Here is a 26,959-nt window from a genome sequence, read left to right as displayed (position 1 = left end):
TCTGATCACATTTTTAGATGCATCTGTAAACATTTAGGAATAGATGCTCTTTAGCTTTTTGAATCAGTTTCTTTATTCCAATTCTGCTTTCGTAAATGGTTTTCATTTATTCTCTGTCATGTACCTTTGGCTTGTGGTCATATTTATAATGAGTCAATCAGCAAAGGTGACTGACTGTATTGATTTATGCCATATGGACCTATCCCCTTCACATAAAAGTGGCGTGAACTCCATAAATCTAAGTTCTAAAGGTGTTAGCCAGCCTTAATGAAAGCAGAGGCATTCACCTAGAGGAGTGAGCAGTGTCTTTCCTCTCTGTTACTTTGTCCTGTAAAGAGAAAGAGGACTCCTAAGATGGAGCTGATATATTATAACTTTTCATCATTTCTGGTGGCCACCTGTGTTATATGGCTTACACATTTTAATCTTTTAATTTTTAAATAATTTCCAGAATTATTAACATAAAGAGACTCTCAGACATCAATAAATTAGTAGATAAGAATAAAATGACTGACAGGTATTGAGTAATCACTTTATACCAGGCACTAAGGTGAGCAATTTGTGATCTCATTTGTTTTTCACAAAAATCTTCTATGATAACTGCTAAAATAGTCACATCATTTAATATTTGAAGAAACTGAGTCATTAAATAACTTAAGCAAGTAGATCACTGTCATGTAACAGACAGGCCAGAGCAAGAATTCATACTTCACGGTGTAATTCCACAGTGCAAGCTATTAAACACTGTATTACAGCATGTTTCCTCTTCTGCAGTCAGAACACCATGTTGAAAATTTAGGTTTATAGGAATATTGCAGCCTAAATGAGAAAAGGTGCAAATTAGTATCATTTATATTAAGAATTTATTACATTTTAAAGGGAATATATTGAAAGTTATCACTGGAATTTTAGAAAGTGTGGGTACTAGTGGCAGAGAAAAATTAGAAAAAATATTGAAATATTCTACGTAAAAGATGAGAAGGAACTGCTGTAAGACAGCAAAGTAATACAGAAGTTAGTTGGAATAAGAGTCTCACTAAAATACTCATTCCGTGATAAATAAGTGTGACTTGTTATGTTCAATTTTGTTTTCTGTCTAAGAAATATAATAATGGGAAATAATTAAAGGGATGTTTAATCTCAGCTGTCAGTATCAGGAATCTCTTCTTTGTAGCCATGTCTCGTAAGTCACAGTCAAAATATAAAACAGAAAGTAGTATGACTTATGAAATCTTAGGAAAAATTACTGGCAGCATTTTGCAAATTGTTCACTTTCACAAAATAGTATACATGAGCTTTGTTAATTATTAAAACATTATTTTATCTTCCAAAACTACTTATCATTATCTTGGTATAACAACTGATTTGCCCTACAATTTTATACTTATTGAAAATAATATATATGTTGATATGAAATTAATATAGGCTCACATATGTATATATTTAAAGGAGGAAACTTCTGATGTTTTTCTTTTAGCAATTATGACCAATATTTTACTACTTCTTAATGATGCATAATGCACTTTGAATTAAGCCAAGTACAGAACAAAACAAATATCATATGTTCTCACTCATATGTGGGAGCTAAAAAAATGGATCTCATGAAGATAAAGAGTAGTTTAGTAGTTACTGGAGGCCAGGAAGGATAGGGACAAGGAAAGGATAAAGAGAGGTTATTTAAGTAAAATATAGGTTAACAGAAGATTATATTTTTGAACCTAGCGTTCAAAAAATCAGTAGGGTGCCTATAGTAAACAATATTCTATTGCATATTTTTAAATAGCTAGCGGAGAATAACTAAAATGTTCTCAGCTTAAAGAAAAGATAGGCATTTAAGGGGATGGATATCTCAATTACCCTAATTTGATTATTGTACATTGTATAAATGCATCCATATTTCACATAGACTTTGAAAATATGTATATCTATTGTATATCTATAAAAAAATAAAATATGATAGAACCTAAATGCCCTGAATTGCCATTTATCTTTAAAACCTTCTGAATGCTAGTTAGAATATTTTAAAGCCATGTGTGTTTCCCCTAATTTCCGCATGTACTATAAAAATGTGCCATTTAATTAGGTTTATACAAGATATAGAAAAATTATGAATCTTTAGTCTTTGTCTTATTATAGAGGTCCTTAACATGACAAAAGAATATACAAATATGCTTTCAGACCAGGGATATTTCCTATGGCTATGCAGATTATGCAATGTACAACTCCATGAGGTTTCAGTATAGCTCAACTTTAGACCCAATCTCCATTGACACTAGAATGGACTCTTCAGAATAAAGCACAGTTAGAAAAATTCAGACTTGAAGAAATAAATTTTTAAAAAGGTGTATTTAACATGATTTCATAGATCAGACTCAAACTGGAATTCCTTTAACATTTGAGAGTTTTATTTAATGAAACTTAGTTTTATTTGATACTAACAGATTCTGTAAAACTGAGCACCCATTCATGGATATAAACATATGTCAGCTTTTAATTCTTAAGGTGTGCAAGGTACTTGCACAGGTTGATTTGTAAGAGTGAGAAAATGATAAAGCATTTTATGTTACAAATGTGTAATTGATACTTGAGTGTGTTTTATTCCTATACTTGTAGCAACAAAAACTATTTGCCTTTCATTATTTGTGTGCTTAATATAGTTGTAATGGGCAATAAAAGGATGTTTATATTTGAATACAGAAATATTAGAGAACATAACAATTTTTCTGTTTAAATTCTCCAGCAGAGAGATATTATTGAAGAAACAAAAACAAACAACAGATTTTTTGGGGAAAAAAGCTACCTTAAGTTATTTGAAGAAAACTGTAAAATATCTAGAGCTACATTCAACATTTACAGAATTTTTTAGTAGGAAAGAAAGCCACATATCTTAGAGCTCAAGAGGGGTATAAAACACAAACATTACTTTCTTTATATTTGTTCTAAAAGTGAATATAATTGATAGCTAAATAAGACAAAATAATGGCATGTCATCTAACTTTGCAAGTGTCAATCACTCATTTCTACCCTTTACACTCATGACTCTTTAAAGCTTTGGTTGTCAGTTGTTTTTTCTTTTCTATTTTTAAAATAAATTTTATTGTGTATATTTAAGTTATAGAACATGATGTTATGAAATATAGAGGGATAATAAAAGATTACTAAAATGAAAGAAATTAACGTATTCATTATCTCACCGAGCTACCTATTTTTTTGGCAAGAGCAGCAAAAATCTAATCATTTAGCATGAATCCCATGTTCAGTATAATTTCATTACCTGTAGTAATAAAATATATTATCACGTTTTCTTTTTATCTTTATTTTATTGCTACATAATAGTCGGACATATTTATATGGTATGTGTAATATTTTGATACATGCATACAATGTGTAATGATCAAATCAGGGTAATTGTGATATCCATCAACTCAAATATTTATCATTTCTTTTAAAAATATGTCTAATTAATTCATTTTTATTGATATATATATAATAGTTGTACATATTTTTGGTATTATGATATTTTGATATCTATATGCAATGTGTAATGATCAACCCATCACTTCAAACTTTTTTCTTTGTGTTGGAGACATTTTAAATCTTCTCTTCCAGTTATTCTGAATTATACAATAAATTCTTGTTAACTACAGTCACCCTACTGTGTTATCAAACACTAGAACTTATTTGTTCTAACTAATTAACCAATTCCTTTCATCCCTCCATCTCCCCTACCCAGTGTCTGGTAACCACCATTATACTCACTACCTTCATGAGATCAATTTATTTAGCTCCCACATGTAAGTGAGAACACACAAAATTTATCATTTTGTGCCTAGTTTATTTCACTTATTTCCATCAGTTTCATCCATGTTGCTGCAAGTGACAGAAGTCACTCTTTTTCATGGCTAAGTAATACTTCATTTTACACACAGGTTTTTTATTTTTTATTTTTTGTATTTATTTGTCTGTCAACAGACACTCAGGTTGTTTCCATATCTTGCATATTGTGAATGATCATGGGGGTGCAGATATCTTTACAAGATAGTGTTTTATTTCCTTTGGTTGTCTGCCCAGAAAGGGGATTGCTGGGTCATATGGTAGTTCTAATTTTATTCCAATGTCTTTAGAAACCTTTATACTGTTTTTCATAATGGTCGTACATTCACATTCCCACAAACAATGTAGAAGAGCTTCCTTTTCTCCATACTTTTCCCCAAATGTGGTGTTGTTTGACTTTTTAGTAATAGCCATCCTAATGGGTCTGAGGTATAGTATCAAAGAGTGGATTTGACTCATACTTCCCAGGTGATTAATGATGTTGAGCACCTTTTCATATACCTGTTGGCCATTTTAATTTCATTTTTGAAGAAATACCCTACCAGCTCTTTTGCCCATTTATTTTTTAATTGCATTGCTTCTTTCTTACTCTTGAGTTATATGAGTTCTTTATAAATTTTGGATACTAATACCTTATCGAATATATGATTTACAAATATGTTTTTCCCAATCCATAAACTGCCAGTCAACTGTTACTTGAGAATATAAGCTTAGTATAGGGAGTCACTTTAGACTGATATAAAAGTGTTTTAATGATATGCATAATGGCATTTATTATTCTTATTTAAATAAATATAATTTTGTGGTTTAAAAAAGTAGCTTCATTACAAGATGAGAAAAAATGCTACATAATCTTGTTAACATTGAATTTTTGTTGTTTCTTTTATGATCTTTCATTAAAACCTGAAATTTCTACGCATAACAAATTTAAAGTCAAGGTGATTCTAATTTTGAATGATATTTATGTTACAAAATTTCTGGTATATTTTAAAGATATATTTACTTTTTATCTCTTTCTAGTTTCAGTGCCCTGGGTGCATTCACTGGGGGTTCTACATAGAAAGGAAATTTTTAAAAATGTAAGGAAAGAAAAATATGAATTCATTTCACAGCTTTAAATAACGCATGTCAAAATAATGTGTTAATTCAACTCCACCACCTTTCCCCAAAAATAAATGTGACATTCTAGATAATTTATCATGTTAGATTTTGCCTGCTGAACATTTAAATATATATTTATTTTAAGAGGGCAAATCTTTATTTTATTTTATTTTTTAAATTTTCCATAAGTTATTGGGGTACAGGTGGTATTTGGTTACATGAGTAAGTCTTTAGCGGTGATTTATTAGGTTTTGGTGCCCCCGTCACCTGAGCAGTATACACTCCAACATATTTATAGTCTTTTATGCCTCACCCCCTTCAACTCTTTCCCCTAAGTTTACCCCACAGTCCATTGTATCATTCTTATGCTTTTGCATCCTCATAACTTAGCTCTCACATATCAGTAAGAACATAAGATGTTTGGTTTTCCATTCTTGAGTTATTTCACTTAGAATAATAGTCTCCAATCTCATGCAGGTCAATGTAAATGCTGTTAATTCATTCCTTTTTGTGGTTGAGTAGATTCCATTGTGTGTGTTTGTGTGTGTATATATACAAGTTTCTTTATCCAATCATTGACTGATGAGCATTTGTGTTGGTTCCATGATTTTGCAATTGTGAATTGTGCTGCTATAAACATGCATGTGCAAGTATCTTTTTTGAATAATGACTTTTCTTCCTCTGGATAGATACCCAGTAGTGGGATTGCTGGATCAAATGGTAGTTCTACTTTCAGTTCTTTAAGGAATCTCCACACTGTTTTCCATAGTGGCTGTACTAATTTACATTCCCACCAGCAGTGTAGAAGCTTTCCTGATCACAGCATCCACGCCAACATCTACTGTTTTTTGTTTTTTTTATTATGGCCATTCTTGCAGGAGTAAGGTGATAATGCATTGTGGTCTTGATTTGCATTTCCCTGATCATTAGTAATGTTGAGTATTTTGTCATACGTGTGTTGGCCATTTGTGTATCTCCTTTTGAGAATTGTCTAGTCATGTCCCTAGCCCACTTTTTTATGGGATGTTTTTTTTTCTTATTGATTTGTTTGAGTTTGTTGTAGATTCTGGATGTTAGTACTTTGCCAGATGTACAGATTGTGAAGATTTTCTCCCACACTGTGTGTTGTCTGTTTACTCTGCTGACAGTTCCTTTTGCCGTGCTAAAGCTCTTTAGTTTAGTTGGGTTCCAGCTATTTATCTTTGTTTTTATTGCATTTGTTTCTGGGTTCTTGGTTCATGAAATCCTTTCCTAAGCCAATGTGGAGAAGGGTTTTTCCAGTGTTATCTCCTAGAATTTGTATAGTTTCAGGTCTTAGGTTTAAGTCCTTAAACCATCTTGAGTGGATTTTTGTATCAGGTGAGAGATGAGGATCCAGTTTCATTCTCCTACATATGACTAGCCAATTATCCCAGCACCGTTTGCTGAAAAGGATGTCTTTTCATCACTTAATGTTTTTGTTTGCTTTGTCAAAGATCAGCTAGCTGTAAGTATTTCAGTTTATTTCTGGGTCCTCTATTCTGTTCCATTGGGCTATGTGCCTATTTTTATACCACTATCATGCTGTTTTGGTGACTATGGCCTTATAGTACAGTTTGAAATCAGTTGTTGATGCCTGCAGATATGTTTTTTCTTAGTCTTGCTTTGGCTATGTGGGCTCTTTTTGGTTTCCTATGAATTTTAGAATTGTTTTTTCTCCTTCTGTGAAGAATGATGGTGGCATTTTTATGGGGACTGCATTGAATTTGTAGACTGCTTTTGGAAATATGGACATTCTAGATACTTTATCATATTAGATTTTGCCTGCTGAACATTTAAATATGTATTTATTTTAAGGGGGAAATCTTAAAAAAAAAAGCAAATATGAGCTTGTAAAAAGTTATTCCTACTATCATTTTGAAATATATATTTAGCGTGTATTTTTTAGGAATTGAAAATTAATATAAAATTACTGATGGAGTAGGAACTAATTAAGAGTTTACTTAAATAGCATGTTTTTCTTCTTTGAGTATTTCTTCATCTACCATACTATTCTAATCCCCAGCTCTACCACACTTCCAATTTAGAAAATGGTAAATCCTTTAGATTTACACAATGACTATGGAGAAAAATAACTGTAATTGAACTATCATAATACATATTTATTTATGTAATTATAGATGTAAATTTACATATATAAATTTATTTTTTCATTCGTCATTCTGGAGACAGTTATGAAACGTTTAAATAAGTCAGAAATTCACCTAGACACTGGAGATATAAAGGCTCTGCCCTTAAGATAATAATGCTCTAGCAGAGGAACAAGGGATATATTGAATATCAAGATTAGGCCGGGCATAGTGGCTCACGCCTGTAATTCCAGCACTTTGGGAGGCCAAGGAGGGTAGATCACGAGGTCAGGAGATTGAGACCATCCTGGCTAACACAGTGAAACCCTGTCTCTGCTAAAAATACAAGAAAAAAAAAATTAGCTGGGCATGGTAGTGGACACCTGTAGTCCCAGCTACTCAGGAGGCTGAGGCAGGAGAATGGCAAGAACCCGGGAAGCAGAGCTTGCTGTGAGCAGAGATCGCACCACTGCACTCCAGCCTGGGTGACAGAGTGAGACTCCGTCTCAAAAAAAAAAAAAAATAAATAAAATAAAATAAAATAAAATATTAAATAAAATAAATATCAAGATTAAATTCTATAAGTACTCTGATATAGATATTCACACAGTATAATATATACCAAGACAGGTAGCATCAAACTCAAGTTATAAAATCAAAGCAGGATTTAAAGAACCCATGTGAATCTAAAGAATAGAGGGCTGAATTTTGATGAATTGAAATTGACCAGGTGAAGATATGTGGAAGAGAGCTGTAGAGATGGGGGATGATTGTGCAAGGCACTTTCAACAGAGGCAATGATATCTGCCATTATAGCTTTGAAATTTGGAATGGTCGGTCTATAGAACAGGAATGTATGTTGTGTACAGAAACTAGGAAGCTAGGAAGATACGTTTATTAAGTTTAGACTTTTGAATTCTAGCCTCAGTATTGTGGAAATAATTTACAGGGTTTGGTAAAGGAAGAAATCTGGTGGTTTTTCCTGATTGAGTTTTAGAAATGTGATAAGTGCAGGAATGTGGATAGGGTAGGGGAAGCGTCTAGGGTGATCTTCTAAAGATCCAGTGAGACATTAAGTACAGTATCTCAGATAAGAAACAACGAGGATATCAACTAAGATACTGACTGTTAAACATTGAGGCCAAGAAACTATGAAAGAGAGGGTGAATAGTATCCTTTTTTCAAAAGAGATTGAAGGAGCAAAAGAAGGCTGAGAAAGCATTGAATGTTGTAGCTTTTCTAGGCGCACAGCATAAGCTGTCAGTGGATGTGCCATTATGGTGTCTGGAGCATCGTGTTCCTCTTCTCACAGCTGCACTAGGCAGTGCCCCAGTAGGTACTCTGTGTGGGGGCTCTGACCCCACTTTACTGCCCTAGCAGAGGGTCTCCATGCGAGCCCTGCTCCAGCAGCAAAATTCTGCATGGACATCCAGGCATGACCATACATCCTATTAAATCTAGGCAGAGATTCCCAAACCCCAGTTCTTGACTTCTGTGTACCTACAGGCTCGACCCCATGTGGAAGCTGCCAAGACTTGAGACTTGAAGCTTCAAAACTGAAGCCATGACCTGAGACCTACATTGGCCTCTTTCAGCCATGCTGGGAGAGGCTGAGACACAGGGTGCCAAGTCCCTAGGCTGCAGACAGCATGGGGGCCCTGGGCATGGCCCACAAAAGAACTTTTTCCTCTTAGGTCTCCAGGCCTGTGATGGGAGGGGCTACTGTGAAGACCTATGACATGCCCTGGAGATATTTTCCCCATTGTTTTGGGGATTAATATTTGACTCCTAGTTACTTATGCAAATTTCTGCCACCAGCTTGAATTTTTCTTCAGAAAATAGTATTTCTTTTCTATTGCGTTGCCAGGCTGCAAATTTTCCCAACTTTTACACTCTGCTTTTCCTATAAAACTGAATGCCTTTAACAGCAACCAAGTTACCTCTTGAATGCTATGCTGCTTAGAAATTTTTTCCACCAGATACCCTAAATCATCTCTCTCAAGTTCAAAGTTCCACAAATTGCGAAGGAGGGGCAAAATGCCACCAGTCTCTTTGCTAAAACATAACAAGAATCACCTTTGCTCTAGTTCCCAATATGTTCCTGATTTTTATCTGAGAACACCTCAACCTGGATTTCGTTGTCCACATCTTTATCAGCATTTTGGACAAAGTCATTCAACAAATTTCTAGGGAGTTCCAAACTTTCCCACATTTTCCCATTTTCTTCTGAGCCCTCCAAACTGTTCCAACTTCTGCCTGTTACGCAGTTCCAAAGTCACTTGTAGAGTTTTGTGTATCTTTTCAGCAATGCCCCACTCTACTGATACCAATTTACTGTATTAGTCCATTTTTACACTGGTGATAAAGACAAACCTGAGACTGGGCAATTTGCAAAAGAAAGAGGCTTAATTGGACTTATACTTCCACGTGACTGGGGAAGCCTCAAAATCATGATGGAGGGCAAGGAGGAGCAAGTCACATCTTACATGGATGGCAGCAGGCAAAGAGAGAGAACTTGTGTAGGGGAACTTCTCTTTCTAAAACCATCAGATTTTGTGAGGCGTATTCACTATCATAAGAACAACACAAGAAAGACTTGTCCCCATGATTCAATTACCTCCCACCAGGCCCCTCCCACAACTTGTGGGAATTTAAGATGAGATTTGGGTGGGGACACAGCCAAACCATATCAAGAATGAATCAAAAACAAGAACAGCCAGTGTTCAGCTTAAGCCTCATTTTTATCAGGGTAGACATGCTGATTCCCATATATTGTCCCTATCTGCTCTTCTCATAGTACCCAATTTCCTTATCTTATTTACTTTGAATTGGTAATTCATTTTATGTATGTTTTGCTACATTCAAATGTCTAGCAAGACAAAAGTAGTATTTTATTCAGAATTTTATTTTCACCACTGCCTAGCTAATCCCGTGACTGACATTTATTTTACGAATGTGTGAGAGAATGAAAGGAACATATAAAGGGATTCCCTTTAGCATGAGACAAACTTGGGTGACTTAAAAGTTGTATACATTGAAAATTAAAGCAGAAGAATTCTTATTGTAAAATTAGAATACTATCTCTTACAAGATTAGCAAATTGTTTAAGTGAGGTTTTTATGAAATCACCTGGGATTTTTTTGTAATAGGAAAATTAATCAATAAATATAAATATTTTATTCTTTCTTCCCCAACAAACTTCCGAGTTTCTGGTGACTCAACCCTTAGCTTTGTAAGAATGGGTTTTTCATTAATAATACAAACTGGAGGTCACCAGGGCAGGGGACATTAATGGCAGGGGGAAGACTGGAAGGATGTCGGACAATGGATACAAAATTTCAATTAGTGTCAAGGAATAAGATCAAGAGATCTGTTATACAACATAGTAACTATAGTGAATAGCAATGCATTATATACTGGAAAATTACTCAGAGAGTAGAGTTCGTGTTCTCACTGCAAACAAATAAGCATGTGAGGCAATACATATGTTAATTGGCTTTAGTTAGCCATCTTACATGCCATACATATTTCAAAGCTTTATGTTTTACATCAAAAATATGTGCAATTTTTACTTGTTATTAAATAAACAATAGAAGCACGACTTAGAATTTTTTGTGTGTGTAAATTGTGTTGTAAGGAAATGTTTTAAACTGTTTTTAACTTTTAAATCATGCATATTAGGAGAATCTTACATTTGCAATCAGAACAACTAGAAAAAATCCAAACTTACATATGGTTAATCACTTTGCTGCAAAGCTACCAATAGGATTTTGTTTTTAAACAAACTTATGCAGGAATACAATTTCCTAAAACATTAAATCTCTCTGAAGAAATGAAGATTAAAATCAGATGTGCTTTGAATGCTAAAGACAATGATCTCTTACTCCAGGAGAGATGAGTTAATTTTGGAGTCCTGAATGCTATTGTAGAACTTATAGTCAGATCAGTTTTGAATTTGTCTGTGGAGGCTAAGAACTGAAAAAAATAATAGAAAATTAGAGCATGTCAGTGTAACAGCCCAGAAACTGACATTCTCAGATGCAGGGAACTGATGACATCTGAGCCAAACTTTAGGGAATATTAAAGTTTCAAACAACAAAAAAGTTGCATTTATGAATCAAACTGCCATACTGCCCTAGAAACAGTTGATGGCAAAGTGGTTTTTTATTGTTATTCGTATGCTGAAATCCATAACTACATCTCAGTGTGAAGGTGGAAAGTATTTTTATATATATATATATATACACACACATATACACACACCCACACATATAGTATGTTCAAACTAGAAGCAGCATTCCTTACATCTATTATGAAATGGAGTAAGGCTTAGAATGCCAGGAACAGCCAGAATAGAGTTCATGTGGGACAATTTTACAGACATATGATGTTTCAAACAATCATGAAGATCACCATTGGATTCACTCTCTTGACGAAGCTGATATATATGTACACTTTACAGCTGATATATATATATGTGTGTGTGTGTATATATATGTACTTTACAGCATACATATATATACTTACAGCATATATATTTATGTGTATATATATATACACTTGTGTGTGTGTGTATGTATATACTTTGTGTGTGTGTGTGTGTGTGTATATATATGCTGTAATTTGGACACTGAACATGAAGTCCTGGTGAATTTGATAAATCAGTTTCAACAAACATAACTGAGAGGGTCTCTAGAGTAGTGCTTTTCATACTTTAATGTGCAGGTGAATCACTTGGGAACCTTGTTAAAAATAGATTTTGATTGAGTGGTTTTAGGGTGGGGCCTAAGATTATGTATTCTCAACAAACTTCTAGATAATGCTGATGTTACTAGACTATAGGGAAAAGTAGTCTTAGTCTATAGGAAAAACTCTGAATAGCGTGGATGTGGCCAGAGCCAGCCTTGGTCTCAAGTTGGTGTCTGCAACATTTAAGTGATTTCCAGTGTAACCAAGACTGTCAAAATTGGACTGCTGTGATTGCTCAATCACGCATTCTGTGGTTTTTTACAGATGGTCAAAAAATGGGGTAATTTGATATTCACCCAAGATGGTTGAGAAATATTGTGTTTCAAGATAACAACATGTTCTCTTTAGTTACAACAAGTACAGCCTTTGATGCAGTCTTTCTCAAACTCTTCTGGGAAGCTTCTAAGAGATAGTGCTTCAGATCAGTTAAATCAGAAATTCTACAGTAGATTCCACTGTGAAGGCAACACAGATTAAGGCCTAATAGTGTTTATTCACCTTAGTAGAGCCAGAAGCCTGGAGAAAAAGATACTAAAAACCTAGGACCCCATTCTCTTCAATAATTGTCATTTCTCAAGTTCCAAGTTGATCAAAGGGACATTAGAGGGCACCAAGGCAAAGGGACATTAGAGGGCACCGAGGCAAAGGGACATTAGAGGGCACCGAGGCAAAGGGACATTAGAGGGCACCGAGGCAAAGGGACATTAGAGGGCACCGAGACAAAGGCTAACCCTGTTACCAGTGCTAAAGGTGTTGAAGAGTAAGTACGATCATTCAAGCCGAAGAAGAGAAAGATTTTGGCAGCTCTGGTTTTCACTGGAATTTCCCACCTGCAAAGGGAGGTGTTAAGATAGCTAGGAAAAAGAATTATTTGTATTAAAGAACTAAAAAAAAAGGAGAGTAAAACAGAACTGTAGAATATGTGATATTATATATATTATATACCTCTGGGTATATTCACATAGGAAGGACTCAGTAGCATTAAGTATCTTCACCAACTGTCATTGGTTAGAACAGAGAAGCAAAGGCTTGCACAATTTCTCTTCAATGAGGAAAACTGATTTTCTGAGCTAAATTATTCTTACTTTTGTTCGTGAATTGTACACATTTTTGTAAATATAACAAATTGCTCTACAAGTGACAGCGGGATTCTGCACAATTTTTCAATTATTTTTGTATTATAATTATTAAACTATGCTGTATGATTTTTGATGTAAATTTATTATAGTATGAAATCATATTAATAATAGTAACCTGCTAACGTACAGTCATTGATTTGAATATTTAATATTCCCAGACTTTATAGAATGATACTGAATATTAAATATGCATAGGTGGTTTAGAATTGGCCTTTGCTGGTTTAATTAGTAATCAATCAGTTTCATGTTGAATATTTGTACTTTATAGATAAAAGCTGAGAGTCAACCCTGTACTTTTCTATTTTGAAAAAAAGCATTCCTTTAAATTAAATTAACTATATAGTGTTTATCAAGTGATTGAATATATTTTCCAGAATATTCCATCAATTCTGAATGGAATCCCAGATTTTATCAATTCATTCATTATATTTTAAAAGTTTTCAGTATATGATTTTTTGTATACATTTTATATATACACATATACATTGAGGAAAATATCTATGGCTGAATATTTCAGTTCATATTTTACAAATTTATACATAAGATGTACTACTAATTTCTAATTGCAAGTATGTTCTCCATTCTCTGTTGTTTCTTTATGTTCCAGACACCTGCTTTCTCCCTATTATTATAAAGAGTGAATTTTACTGACTATTGCTTTGTATACGTCTATTGTATTATATGCTCTGTTACAGGGAACTATTATTTGGCTTTTGCAAGTAAATAGAAATTGGACAAATTTTGTAATTTTTCTTAAAGTACCATGTAATAAGCTGATTTCTATGATATTAATAAAACATCTGAAGAGCATTTTAAACACTACAGCAGTTTATCTGATATTTGCCTAGTTGCTGCATCATATGCTATTGTTTTATTTGTTATAATGCAGATAATTTGGCAAGGATGGGGGAAATCTGATGGCTCACAGAGGCAGGTTAGGCTTTATTAACTGTTTTGTACAGAATTCACAAGAAAGGAGACATGACTGTGAACAGGTCTTCAGGACATTGTTGCCACTATGCAAATGGATCATGAGACCAGGTAGTCATTCACAGGAAAAAAATAACTATTCTACAGGAAAAACATTTCAAGGAACTAATAACCACTCCTTTTTGTATCTTGTCTGACAGATATTATGATCAGAAAAAAACATAAACATGGTTCTGCTTCAAAAATAAAGGGAATATAGTTATATGCTAAAGATAATCTAGAATACTCTATCCTGAGCTCAAATTTCTAGATAATGTTTAATAGGGTATTTTCTACTTTGAGGGTGCATTGAACTCTTTCCGTAATATTACTAGGATATTTGTATATACATTTATACCAGAACTTACAGTTTCATATTTATGTTTAGTTTTCAAAGCCAGAAGATTCCTTAGAATCATAGAATCACGTAATCACATTCTATAATTTTTTTTTTTTTTTTTTTTTGAGGCGGAGTTTCACTCTGTCTCCCAGGCTGGAGTGCAGTGGCCGGATCTCAGCTCACTGCAAGCTCCGCCTCCTGGGTTCACGCCATTCTCCTGCCTCAGCCTCCCGAGTAGCTGGGACTACAGGCGCCCGCCACCTCGCCCGGCTAGATTTTTGTATTTTTTTTAGTAGAGACGGGGTTTCACCGGGTTAGCCAGGATGGTCTTGATCTCCTGACCTCGTGATCCGCCCGTCTCGGCCTCCCAAAGTGCTGGGATTACAGGCTTGAGCCACCGCGCCCGGCCACATTCTATAATTTTTAAAGTAATAAACCTCAGACCTTAAAAACTAAAGTCATTTTCTCAAGGTTGGACATAGACAAAAAGAAAAATAATTCACGTTGTATCCAGTGGCTACAGATACGGTTTGCATCAGAGAGCCCTTCCTATATAGATTCATATGGCTGACTCATTTATTCTGCCTTTCCATAATTGTGTTGTCAAATATTTCCTTTATGGCATTGGATTAAAAATAAATATTCTGCTTTATAAAATGAACAACATACTATATTCCTTGACCTAAGTAAAGTGACATAAAATGTAATTTTGTATAAAAATTTTGAAAATCGACAACAATCATTCACAATATGGAGGTAAAACACAGCATCCCAAAAATCAGATTGTATATTCCTGAATTATAATCATTTTAAAAGATTTTAAATAGTATAATCGTTTACTTGTTGTTATACTTTAGTTGTTGTTGTTAATTTTTTTCTTTGAATCATATGCACTTGGAATCTAACAGTGAATTAGTTAACAACCACACTAAACTATGATTATTGAGAATCAGAAGAAAAACTAGTTAGTATACACACACAACTTAAATGGTCATATTAAACTATGATATAAACAATAAATTCTGAATGTCAGGTTTAAGGGGTTGAATAAGTAATTTCAAAATACTATTTCAGTCAGATTTTATTAAATAACCGCAAAAGTCATTTGTGTGAGTGATTCATCATCATTACTTTTAACTTTAGAATCCTGTCACTATATTAATATAATTATACTATTATTGCTTTCAATAAAGTCTAATCATTGAAAACAATGTTGTTCAAAGCATATGTAGGCGCCATTCATACTAAAATAATGAAAAGCACCTAAAAGAAACTCAGTGGTAGTACATTTCCTCTGCAAGGAAATCAATGAGACTGAATTTTAAAAGATTATCTCTGAAGATTATAGGGATAAATTAAACAGATATTCATATTGAGTAAAATTTTAAAAACTCATTAAACCTGGGATTATAACTGGTACTTTTATCAATTCATTACATCAACGGTAGATCTCAAAAACTGATTGCATTTTGTTTATTTTGTTGAAAATCACTAAGGTCTGTATTGGAGGCAATATTGTCAATTTTTATGATTCAGAAGTAAAAGTTATTTAAAAAAACTGAAGGACTTTTCTACCTATTTTCCTAACTGCTATGAAACTATTGTTACTTTCCGTGTTGTGAAGTAACTAATTAAATATTATCCCCACTGTAATAACTGTAGGTTGAGTCAATATGATGTCCATGATGCTGATTTTCAGGGCAGGCAACAAAACAAGAACCCAGTGTTTTTGTTTGTTTGTATTGCTTTGCTTTAATTAGTCTCAGCTAATTTTATTGTTGCATATCTATCTAATCCAGGATTCAGGAAGATATAGTTCATGTTGTACTTTGACATTATAGTTTGTGATTTTTTATAATAGTCATTTATAATAATAGTTTCTAATAGTACCTCTCCAAGTAAGGGAGAAAACCTTCTTAAAGAAGTTACATGATTGACTGCTGTTAAATAGATACATTTTTTTTTATAAACTAAAGAACAAATACTTTTCTTAGAAATTGTATAATGTTCTGTGATTTTATTGCCTGAGTAAATAAACTATGAAAATTCACTAATCATTAATATTTTAATTACTACTATAGACCCAGATTACCTTTCATAACTAAATCATAGTGTTTAGTTTCTTTTTATAATTATATCCAATAAGGTTGCAACATACGAGCTTTCTAGAGCTAGTGAAGTGGCTCAAGTATACCGTGACTATTCAAGGCTCTTATATTTTCTGTGTCATTAAGGATGTAAGTTTCATTTGCATACTTAAATCATAATCACTATAGAGCTGGTACAAATCAAGCAACACTTGAAGCTGTTTATGCACAACAAGCACATATCACATTGGTAAATTATTATGGTTATCTAAGGATGAAATAAGAACGGTATTTTCTTCCGAGTACGTATGTTTTTTTGGCAAACCGATATTACAAATTTAAAACGTATAGTCATTTCAAGGCATAGGGGATTGGTTCCAGGACTCCCATGGATACCAAAATTCACAGATGCTCATGTTCTTTATGTAAAATGATGTAGTATTTGGATATAACCTATGCACATCCTATAGTATAATTTAAATCATCTATAGATTATTTATAATACCTAGTACCATGTAAATATCATATAAATAGTTGCTATACTTTATTGTTTAATGAATCATGACAAGAAAATATGTTTGTACATGCTCAATACAGATTCATTCATTAAAAAAAAATTTTTTTTTTTTGAGACAGAGTCACTCTGTGGCCCAGGCTAAAGCCCAGTGGTGCAATCACAGCTCACTGTAACCTCGAATGCCTGCAATCAAGCTATCATCCCACCTCAGCCTCCTGGGTAGCTAGGCCTACAGGCACACACCACCATGCTCAACTATTTTTATTATTTATTATTATTTGGTAAGACAGGGTCTCACCACAGGCTAGTCTCGAGACACCCAGGCTAGTCTCGAACTCCTGGGCTCAAGCAATTTGCCTGCCTGAGCCTCCCAAAGTGTTGGGGTTACAGATGTGAGCCACTGCGTCCAGCCCATTTTTTTAAACTCCATGAAGGCAGAAAGCACAGATACAGAGGGTCAACTATATACGTGAAGTTGTTTGCAACCGCTTAATAAACGAAACTTGTAGGTATTTTTTTTTTTTTCTGGTCACAAGCACCTTGAAAAAATTACTGAGGCATTAAGAGCACTGTGAACTATATTTGCTTTATATGATATATGATAAAAACTCTGCATGAAACTTCATTTTGCATATTGTTAGCATAATTCACTTTTCAAAGACCTTTCTACAGAAATGACAATGACAATGTGCCTAAGGAGGAACACAATTTTGGATAAAAATTAATGTTCTTGTCTATTTAAAGCATACTTTGGACTATTCTGTAACTGCTTTTAAGTAAGATGTGGATAATGGCTTAATGATTCAGATACATTGAAGTAACCTAAATAATGTTACCTGCTTTTAAGTGGTGTTTTTGTATTTCTTCAATCTGTTTTCTATATCTACTTCTCTATTTTACCATAAATATTTTTTATTATGAAATATATTTACATTCTGTACATATATATCTATTTATAAACATTTTCATCACAATTTGCTCAAATATTTCAAGCCTTACTTTTGTTCACTCAGAGTATTAATATATTTATTAGCATGACTTCAACTCTTTCACCTTATATCAAAACAGACTAAGAATATCTCTCCCATTTCACATGATGAACACTAAGATAGCCTAATCATAATCCTTCAATTTTATATTTTCTGTCTACAGTAGACATTCCCTAGATCTCTGACTGAACCCAGGGGGAAATATGTAGGCCTACATATTATCATTCAAACATCTGGTCCTATTTCTGGTGTTGCTCTTCAGCTCCCTGTAGAGCTGGACTCCAAGGTGGCTGATAAAGAACGCTGCACAGATCAAGCTTACAATAGACTCTGGTGTAAAATAGAATGACAGTGTATTTATAACAGCATATATAACTGTCAAATAGACAAGAAAAATAATCTAACCCCATTGATTGCTCACTTCATTCTCTTTATGTCAACACAAACACACACACACACAAGCACAATTTATCTAATACCAATTTATCTCTAGATGTCTACTTATGTATGTCTTCTTATGAACATAGAAGAGTGGATTACATTGAATCAATCTTTCAGATATGACAATTGCATAATCAATCAATTGCCCTGCTAGGGAAATAGGCATTCTCTCATCTGATGAGTACCATAAACTCCTTTTAGGGTATCGATTTAATACTGGTAAACACTTCATTATCAGCTCCCATTTATGGTCTCCATTGACTCAATGTTTTGCCAGGTGTTTTTAAAAATGTTACATTCATTAGTGTTTTGGAGCCTGCTAAGACTGGTTGAGAAGAGAAGATTGTTAAATATTTAGGAATTTTGAAACCAGTTTGCTTGCCATCGTGTTAAGACGTGCCTTTGTTCTCCCCTCATCTTCTCTGCAGCCATGTGGAACTTTGCCATGGACCCTTGGGTAAATCAACCTAAACATGTCCAGATGAACCAACTGTGTAACTACAGGAGAAAAGTGCTTGGACGAAGGAGTGGGAACTAAATTAATAAGCAGATCCAGGATACAAACAGATCAAGCTTTTGCATCACCACATGGTAGGAACCAGTTCGATAATACCTCCTGGCATCACCGTATTGCAAGATCCAGTCAGGTCAGAGCTCATTACCCTATGCTTATAAAACTTGATCCAGACCCCAGCTTGGGGAAACACTGCTTTGGGAACTATCCCCAGTGTTCTCCTTACTTGTTACAAGTAATAAAATTCCCTCATTAAAAATAAATAAATAAATTTGGAATCAGTCATGCTATAAAATTTATACAATAGAAACTGGCAGATGCTACAGTGAAAGGATTTTATCCCCCACCTGTGTCACACACATACACCCTGCCCAGAATTTACTAACAACACTACTGGTTCATTACTATATCTATTGATTAAGTATATCTTGAATATTTTAATGCAAGTAATTTTCTGACAAAATCTTAGTCAAGTTGATTGCATCCTTTGTTTCCCTACAATTTCTCTGCCATATTTAGCTGACTTAGAATGAGTTAAATCTTTTTTTATCTCACAAGTCTCAATCATATTATAATCCAATGATTGATTATAATTCTGAAGGGGAAAATGTATCAAGTTTTGAGGGTATACTTTTATCATGTATTTGGAATTCAAATCATGAAAACAAGCTATAAGGAAGATCAAGAATTTATCCAATTTGGATGCTTTTTATTTCTTTACCTTGCCTAATTGCTTTGCCCAGGACTTCCCATACTATATTGAATAAAAGTGGTGTAAGTGGACATCCTTTTATTGTGCCTGATCTTAGAGGAAAAGCTCTCAACATTTTATGGGTGAGTATGCTGTTCACTGTGGGTTTCCTATGTATGGATGATATCGTATTAAATTATATTGCTTGTGTACTTATTTGTTGAGAGTTTATTTTAATCATAAGAGGATGTTGAATTGGTCAATTAATTTTTCTACATCTATAAAGATAATCATGTGGTTTTAATCACTGTGTAATCACTCAACAAATGCAATTATAAGTAAAAGGGGGAACATTACATCTTATTCCACAGAAATAAAAAGGATTATAAGAGATTGCTATGATCAATTATGTGACAGTGAATTGAATTACCTAGAAGAAATAAGGAAATTCCAAGAAACATTCAACCTACCAAGACTGAATCATGAAAAAATAGAAAATCTATTGGCGGTATATCACTGTCTTGGTCAATTTTGTGCTGTTATAACAGAATACTTGAAACTGGGAAATGTAGAAAGAAAAGACATTTATTTCTCACAGTTCTGCATGTTGAGAACTCCATGATCAAGGCCCTGGCATCTGAGGAAGGCCCTTTTGCTATGCCCTCAGTTGGCAGAAGGTAGAAGGGCAAGAGAAGAACAAACTCTGTGTCCTCATGTGGCAACAGAGCAGAAGAGAGAGGACTCAATCCTACAAGCTCTTTTCATTCTGGCATCAATCCACTCAAAAGAGTAAAACCTGCATGACCCAATTAGCTCTTAATAGTCCCCACCTACCAATGACCAATATTGTTGCATTAATAATTGAGTTTTGTATCCCATGAATTTGGGGGGGACACATTCAAACCATAGCAATTACATTTATCAATTTGCATATGATAAAACAACCTTGCATCTCGGAGATAAATCTCACTTTATTACACTGTGTGATGCTTTTAGTGTGCTGGTAAATGTGGTTTTCCAGTAGTTTGTTGATGTTTTTGCATCTATTTTTATCAGAGATATAAGCCTATAATTTTTTTTCTTGTAGTTTTCTTGTGTGGTCTTAATATCAGGGCAATACTGAGCTCATAAAATAAATTTGAAAGGGTTCCTTCCACTTCAATTTTTTGGAAGAGTTATTTGAAGGATTGATGTTAATACTTCAAATGTTTGGTAGAATTGACCAGTGAAGCTATTAGATTGTAATTATTTGTTGAGACATGTTTTATTATTGATTTCATTTTTGTAGTCATTATAGTTCTGTTTAGGTTTTCTATTTTTTCATGATTCAGTCATGGTAGGTTGAATGTTTCTTGGAATTTCTCTATTTCTTACAGGAAATTCAATTCACTGTCATATAATTGATCATAGTAGTCTCTTACCATCCTTTTTATTTCTGTGGAATAAGAGGTAATGTCCCCCCTTTTGCTAATAATTGCATTCGTTTGAAGCTTCTCTCATTTTTCTTAGTTTAGCTAAGAGTTTGTCAATTTTGTTTATCTTTTCAAAAAAAACAACTCTTAATTTCACTGCTCCTTTCCATTGTTTAGTCTCTATTTCATTTATCTCTACTCCAATTTTTACTACTTTTCTTCTGCTAACTTTAAACTTAGTGTCTTCTTTTTTAGCTCCTTGAAGTATAGAGTTAGGTTGTTTATTTAAGATCTTTCTTTTATCTTAATGTCAGTGTTGATCATTATAAAATTTACTCTTAGAACTGATTTTGCTGAATCTCATGAGTTTAGTATGTGGTGATTCCATTTTTGTTTGTCTGAAGATATTATTTGATTTCCATTGCTTTTTTTGCTTGATTTGTTGCTTGTTCAGGAGTTAATTTCCACATATCTGTGGATTTTCCAATGTTTCTTCCATTGATCATCTCTAGATTTTTGCCATCACGATCTGAAATGATACTAGATATGATCTCAATCCTCTTAAATTTCCTAATACTTATTTTGTGGCCTGATATATGCTCTGCCCTTGAGAATGTTCCATGTACTGTTGAAGAGAGTGAGTATTCTGTGACTGCTGGATGGAATGTTCTGTAAATGTCTGTTAGGTACATTTGGTATAGAGTGAGGTTTGTCTCTGATGTTTCTTTGTTGATTTTTTGCCTGAACAATCTATTCGTTGTTAGTAGAATATCAGTCTCCTACTGTAATTCTGTAGCTATCTATTTGTTCCTTCAGTTCTGTTAATATTTGCTGTATATCTTCATGTGCTTTGATACTGGATGCATATATATTTAAAATTCTTATGTCTTCTTGATAAGTTGATAAGTTGAACTTGAAAGGACACAAAGATAGATGTGTACCCGCCCCCCCCCCGCTACACCCTTTGTTCTGCTCTCTAATCTTTGCACATACCAGAGATTTCGTAAGTTCTGTGAGTACCTGTTTTTCTGCACGTACCAGAGATTTTGTTTTGCACATACCAGAGATTTCGTAAGTTCTGTGAGTACCTGTTTTTCTGCACATACCAGAAATTTTGTAAGTTCTGAGGCAAGGTCACAAGATGTGTTTAAATAAGATAAACTCTTGCTGCCATAAACCTGCTCTCCCGCCTCAAAGGTTGAACCGAAATATCAGAAATGGCGGGAACCAATCATAGTTAGCCAAATCGCCTTGTTCAAACACTAGCCAATCATATATCTGATTTGTATAATAATTCTATGCCCACTTTTCTTAGACTATATAACACTGCTCGGAGCTCAGTGGGGGAGCTCTCCTGCCCGTCTCGTTTTGCGAGCGAGGGAGAGTTCCAGGTTCGAACCTGTAATAAAGATCCTTGCTGCTTAGCTTTGACTCTGGACTCTGGTGGTCTTCTTCGGGGAATAAACGGTCTGGGCATAACAAACTCTTTATCATTATATCTTGATAAGTTGAACTCTTTACCATTATATAATGGCCCTTTTTATCTTTTAGAGATCACGGCTTGCTCTGTTACCAAGGCTGAAGTTCAGTGGTGTGATCATAGCTCACTGCAATCTCAAATTCCTGGGCTCATGTGATCCTCCTGCCTAGGTCTCCTGAGGAACAAGAATTACAGATGCACACTACCACACCTGGCTAATAATTCAATTTTTTGTAGAGATGGGGTCTCACCGTTTTGAGCAGGTTGATCCAAAACCCCTGAGCCCAAACAATCCTCCTGCCTCAGCCTCTCAAAGTGCTGGGATTACAGGTGTAAACCACTGGGAGTGGTCATGGCTTTATTTTTCTCTTGTGACAATTTTAACTTAAAGTCTCCCCTGTCTGATATAAGTCTAGCCATCCCTGCTTTTTTTTTTTTTTTGGTCACCATTTACATGGAATACCTTTCCATCTTTTTACTTTCAGCCCACGTATATCCTTAAAGCTGAAGTGAGTGTCTTGTAGGAAGCAAATGGTTCCTTCTTACTTTGTTTTTAAATTTTAATTTATTTAGCCATTCTATTTACATTTACATTTAAAGTAATTATTGATATGTAAAACTTTACTACTGCCACTTTAATTTTGTTTCTAATCTTTGTAACTACCACAGATTTTTTCTTTGTGATTACTATAAGGTGTACATAAACATGCATCTGTTATTTTAACAGTCTATTTTAAACTGATAGCTTAACTTTGATTCCACACAAAAACTTACTTTTACTACCTGTCCCAAATCTTATGTTACTGATGTCATCATTTATATCTTTTCCTTTTGTATATCTATTTCTGCAACTATAGTTATTTTTAGTGTTTTTAATGCTTCCCTTCATGATGGATTTTTTTTCTTACTCTTATTGCAATCTGTAATGCCCTTTCTACCTTCTCCAAATATAAAAATAGCATTGCTTCACCATCTTTCCAGTCTAACCTCAAATACCACTTTTTTCCCTGAATGTTTTATGTAGGAAGAAACCCCCTGTATAAGATAACATTTCCCTTTTCTGCACTCCTCTCTAATTTGACATGTTTCTATTTCTGTCCAATGTTGCCATTGTTCCTTCTACTAGTCAGAAAACTTATTGAGAAAATCACCCATATATGGCCAGCAGCATTTGGCACACTAATGAGTGTGCTAATCACAATGGGTAGTGCAAATATTCAATAATGATTTGGTAAGTAAACAAATACAGTTAAAATTTGGTGACTAAGTTCACATAAATGCCATCAGAAGACATTTGCTGCTACATTTTATAGATAACTTACGTTAATTGAATATTTACTTGACTTTATGGGATCCTGATGTTGTTCACCACACACGGGCACATGCACACATGCCACACAATGTATTTTCATCATTTTTGATTACCCATTTGTATTTAACTACCTGAGTAATATGTAACTACTTTGTAATATGTAGCATACAGAGGCAGAAATAAATTGCATTGACAAAATATGTAAAAACTATTGCTTCTACCTTTCTCCATCTGGGTTATTAGGATCTTTACTAGAATGGCTTTCTTGGGCTAGCTGCCAATAGTGAACAATAATTGAAAAGACTTTGATGCTGGGATTTTCACATATACAAAAATGGATTGTTGCAAAAGACTGAAAACATTTATGTAATGACAAATTACATTTTACATTTAGAGAGTGATAAACAATATATGTTGAATTCTGATATAAATCTGTTTTGCCTCAATAGAGACCTTGTGATGGCCCTTAACCACAGTGGCCTGTTTCATTCTTGCCTAATCATCAGAACTTAAATATTCACCTATTATCGAAGCTCTTAATCTAAACTGTGATGTCCTTTTTAAACACTTGCTTATAGTATAGCATTAAATTGCTGAATATTTTTCAAATGATTAATTCAGAATTCCTTTTTTTCTGTATACTATTTTAAGGTTTGATCTCCTGCTTTATTAAAATAACTCTGATTTTATAATTCTCTGCCCCCCATTAACTTTACTCCTGTATGTCTGTCTTATCTTTCCTCTGCAACACATATTCACCTGCATATTGTAGGAACCAGTAATAATTGCTGAAACATTCTTTGACTGGAAGATTTATGTTAAATTTAGGCAAAAAATTGATCTGTCCCTTGCAGCACCATGTCAACATCCATGTGACACAGTGAAATGTCCCAAACTGGTAACTAACTAATGGTGTCATTAATTAATTTCATCAATCATAATATATAAAATGTCAATTTGATCTTAATGTCATACCCTGACTACAAATTTTTATAACAATTAAAAAGTCAAGAATTAAATATTTGATTATTGTCTTAGCTCAGGCTGCAATTACAAAATATCATATCCTGGGTGACTCACAGGTCTGGATACTGGGACATTCAAGATCAAGGTGCTGGAAGATTCAGTGTCTGGTAGGGGTTCCCTTTCTGGCTTGTAGATATCTACCTTCATGTTGTGTTCTATATGATGGGGAGCAAAGAAGGGCTCTGGTTTCTCTTCTTATAGGAGCATTAATCTAATTATGGGAGCTCCAGCCTCATGACCTCATCTAAACTTAATTATCTATTGTATCAGAGAGGTATTACTTTCTGTTTTCATGATTCAAGTTGGGCTTGATTTTACTTGACGTAGCACTTTCCTGCTTATACAGATCAAGTAAGAATTTAATATAATTTAAGTGTATTTCTCTTTGAATAATGCCATGATTAACTAGCCATTGCCATTGCTCTATATTAATCAGACTATTCTGACTTGTGCTTTGACTCTGCTATCCATTATGGTAACCACGTTCACCTTCCTTTTGGTGGTTGAGTGTCTCCACTTAGATTCTTGTCACTCTGAGACCCAATTACTCCCACTGAATTTAGGTTTTCCAATTGAGTGGCTGCAGTTCCTACTGTATGTTCTAGCCTACAAAGAAGATCAATCTTACAACAACTAAAGGATTCCGAGGCTCCTCTCAGAAATTTATTTTTTTTTAATATTGGTGAAAAGTGTGTCTTCTGAAATCACCCAGTGTGGTGAGTAGATCTTAAATGACAAATCCACAGTTCAATCTCCCTAAACCTTTGAATATCTTTCGCTAAATTAACTCAATTTGCTCATGGTGGGCCATCTTTTGCTCTGTTTTAGCCAACCACCTGAGCAAACTGTTGAGCTCTTTCTAACTTCCTAGGTTGTAACATTAAATGTAGAATGTCTGTTTAGTGAGCCCATGTCATTGAATTCAGCCTGATTCAACTTTAAAGTCTTTCCAACTTTTCTTAGTTTACCAATTCAAATGCTAATCTCTTCCAGAAACACCCTGTCAAACACAAACAGAACTAATGTTTTACCAGCTATCTAAATATCCTTTAGCCCAGTAAAGTTGACACAAAATTAACCATCACAATGAAAAAACAACTTCTTTCCCGAATTAATTTACTTCTCTACCAATTACAGCCTTAACTCAGCCTCATTTTTCTCATCCACTAGAATAAAACTAAAATTTCAGATTATAGAATTATTCTCATTATCTAGTAGCACCTAACCTAGAAAAAGGATATCGTGCCATTTTGAGCTATCTCCAAAATCACCTAAAAGAGACCCAGTTTTTTAAATAAAAGAGCAGTGAGGGCCCTGTCATGAAAATTTCTCTCTGTGCCCCCATATCCCAAGAAGAAGTAAAATCCTTGTTGCAGAAAGCAATAAAGCCAACTGTGTTTGGGTAAATGTGTGGTCCTGGTGGCCTTTAACTGGAGGATATCAGTACTAATAAATAAAACATTTTTTATACATTATATTTAATTATAAAGAATGTGGTCCAATATAAAAAACTAGTAAGTCAATTTTTTGTACTTTTCTCAAACTAATATTATATAATGACAGAATTAATTACTTCAAATAGTGTCATGTGACATGAAACAGCTTCTTGTCATTAAAATACAGCTGCCTGAAGCAATTCGTTTTTCTTTTTTGTATTTTACCCCCCAAAATATACATTGATGTTCATTTTACAACAGTAAATTGTGTCTTTCAATATGATGTAAGGCCTTGAAAATGAAGGATCTACATAATGCTCTTTTTAAGTAAGTATAAAACAAAACTGAATAATTTTATAATACATTGCATCAAAAGATATTTGAAAATATATTGTCCTGTGAAGAATATTTTTTAAGAAATTCTAGTAGCTAAGATAGTAAACTGAGAAAAATAAATAGGTTATTTGTCTCAAGTGTCCAAATGAACTATATAGAAAATCAATTTTGACTAAACATGAGCAGATGGTAAATAATGTAATTACATTAAAATGACTATTACGGAAGTCACCACATAAACATAAACACTGGGGCCGAGCACAGTGGCTCATGTCTGTAATCCGAGCACTTTGGGAGGCCAAAGTGGGTGGATCACTTGAGGCCAGGAGTTCAAGGCCAGCCTGCCAACATGGTGAAACCTTGTCTCTAGTAAAAATACAAAAATTAGCCGGGTGTGGTGGCATGCATCTGTAACCCCAGCTACTCAAGAGGTTCAGGTGGGAGAATCGCTTGAACCTGGGAGGCGGAGATCACAGTG

Source organism: Chlorocebus sabaeus, chromosome 22 (genome assembly GCF_047675955.1).
Source record: "Chlorocebus sabaeus isolate Y175 chromosome 22, mChlSab1.0.hap1, whole genome shotgun sequence".
In the NCBI taxonomy this organism is placed as follows: domain Eukaryota; kingdom Metazoa; phylum Chordata; class Mammalia; order Primates; family Cercopithecidae; genus Chlorocebus; species Chlorocebus sabaeus.
Note: the sequence above shows the minus strand (reverse complement) of the source record.